At 38.8% G+C, this 2748-nt stretch overlaps 1 long non-coding RNA gene across 1 annotated transcript; it reads right to left on the bottom strand.

The window, feature by feature from the left end:
* Nucleotides 1–240: 240 nt before the first annotated feature.
* LOC139761869 (uncharacterized) lies at nt 241–2748 on the bottom strand. The gene is made up of 3 exons (XR_011715627.1): nt 2406–2748; nt 463–583; nt 241–320 (listed from the first exon to the last, which is right to left on the bottom strand). It is a non-coding gene; the product is annotated as an uncharacterized lncRNA (long non-coding RNA).

Raw genomic sequence — 2748 nt, 5'->3', positions numbered from 1 at the left:
TAACTCATCCACGACCTAACAATTCCTCACGGAACTCATCCTGGACTCGTTCCTCCACCACCAGACTCATCCACAACTCACCTCCACCACCAGACTCGTATCTTCACAAGTCACCCTCTAATTTCTTGGTCTCTGTAAAGCTGGGAATTTATATGACTAGAAAATAGGAGTGTTGTGAATCTCGGAAGCAGTTAGTGAGGGTGTTCCTTCTAGACACCACAGGAAAAGATAATAAACTTACTTGTAATAAAGCTGATGTTGAATTAGGTCAAGGAAACCCCAGTCAGCTGCTGAGACTTTGTGAAAACCTTTTGAAGCAACTGAAAAGACATCACAGACGAATCAGTAAAAATACAGACATAAAAAGTTCCAATCGTTTGATATCCAAGAAATAACCCATATGGACATCATAAACTCTGTTGGACAATGTGACACTAGCAATATACATTGTGATATACGTACCTGTGACGAGGCGTTATTTAGGGGCAACCAGCCATTTCTCAGCGCAGTCTGATTGTTAATTTTGTGGTGGTGTGTTTTTCTAACCATACAGCTACTGGCCAGCTCGTTCCTGACTTTAAACCTAGAAATAAAGAATAACTTGAATTATGCTCAGATAAAAACTTGCGCAGTGAAATGTATGAAAATCGAAAGCAATATCAACGTCGAAATAAACCGCCAAGTTATACAAAATATGTCTAGTCATTTCAAATACGTTGAAAGTATCTGAATTTCTTATATAAACAAATGCATGCAAGTGTATAATCAATGCCCAATTCTAGTCACTGAATATCTTGTAAATAATTTTACGTACTGATAATCTGTATCTTTGATAGCATGTTACTTATCAGTCATGTAACCCAACAAGAATTTTCTTGTATCAATCACTTTATAACGCCTAGTCATGTAATCATGTTTAGATATGTAGTACATTCCTGCTGTAACCATTTGCACCTTAATTACTATGCTATTGCGTATCAATTTTGTAAAATGGTACTCGGTACTCCGTCTTCCACCCTCACCACACTCTGCTCCTCACAATCAACCACCACACCTCCATCCATCACTGTAGATCTACCTTCCACCACTACATCAACAACCTTCCATCACTACATAATGTATTCTTCCTCTTCACAATCTTCCTTCCATTACTCAACTCTCCATCCCTAATAAAAACAAAACCGACAGTCTACAATCTTTCCCTTCAGTGTTCCGTCCCCCAGACTTGCTTTATATGCAATTAAACATGACCCACTCACGCTCTTTGTAATCACGTGATTATTCATTAATTAATTACATACGTGGATGCTGTACCCGTGTAATTAACCATTTGTAATTACTAACTGTTCGTGCTGTGCTGAGGTTCCATGTATTACCAAAAAAATTTTAAAATGCTGGCCACATTTACATTCTCATTCAGTTTACCATCTACCACTCTTAAAAGATGAAAGTATTCTCTTAAACCTTTTTCAAATGTTTCTTAATTTGTCATTTTGTTGTTATATCCTTACATCTTCCGATGAAATGTTCACTGTCTACTTTGTGATCAAGCCACCCTTCACTCATCTTTATTCTATCTTTCAACTCAACGTCACACACCAACTTCATTCTGTAATTTGCTCGCCTAATGGGGATGTACGTACATCCTAAGTCAGCATCTCCCACGGAAAGGTAGGAACTGTTTGTTTGACGATGAGGTTGTTGCGAGGAGCACAGTGAATCCCACACTTATCGGTGAACTTGTACCACGCGTATCTGATGATTGCCAGCTTATCTTCCTTGACCTTCACCTCCCCCTACCCTTCATGTCGTGTGATCGAAACAAAGGCACCAAACGAAAAAAGAACCTCCGCTCACTCATAGCAGCCTGGTAGGTGATAGAACACTCAAACCCCTGCTGCTGATCCCACTTTGTGTATGAGTTTGTTGCTGTCATAATTTAAGATATTTTTAGTAAATAAAAAAGTTAGAGAGAGAGAGAGAGAGAGAGAGAGAGAGAGAGAGAGAGAGAGAGAGAGAGAGAGAGAGAGAGAGAGAGAGGGGTACCCGGCTTAATATCTCATAGGCACTCCCCAAAATATCCACTCCGGAGCCATCATTATTTATCTAATTTGCACCTAACCAATTACAATTTTACGTATAATATACACTTCCCTTGCACTTGCACTCTGTGCTGTTCAACACAGGGAAACATTCAGGGACAAGAACTGTGACCCAGAGGTACTACAGTGACCAAAATTCCTCTCGAGAATATTGCGATAAAATGTATAAATGTATTTATCATTTATAACACAGGAAATGCTTGCTAATCAACATATTCAACCAGCATCAAAATATCTTGCATTTACCACATGAAATTAGTAGGACATCTTTTGCCTCGTAAACAATCCAAGAGTTGCACTTACCTCTATTGGATCACCATTCCTCATAACTTGTTCCAATCAGCGCAGAGTGGTCTGCATGCACGGAAAAATTATCTTCCTTTAAATAATTCTTTAATCCACTTAAATAAGTCTGACGGCATAAAAAACTGAAATTGTCTTTGAATGAATAATGTTTGTATATTCATGCTCACGGGAGATTCTTCACTTGAATTTCAGGCCAAAATATTACCGAGTCAGCGACATGAAAACTAAAACACTAGTATCAACCACTCAACAGAAAACACCATTATTTGTTCACATAGTTCCCTAGGGAGGAGAGTGGAGAGAGTTGGCATTAAACCTGTTACAACTCCCACCCAAGCAC

Source organism: Panulirus ornatus, chromosome 42 (assembly GCF_036320965.1).
Source record: "Panulirus ornatus isolate Po-2019 chromosome 42, ASM3632096v1, whole genome shotgun sequence".
NCBI lineage: Eukaryota > Metazoa > Arthropoda > Malacostraca > Decapoda > Palinuridae > Panulirus > Panulirus ornatus.
The sequence above is the reverse complement of the archived record's forward strand: the minus strand, read 5'-3'. Positions and strand labels throughout refer to the sequence as shown.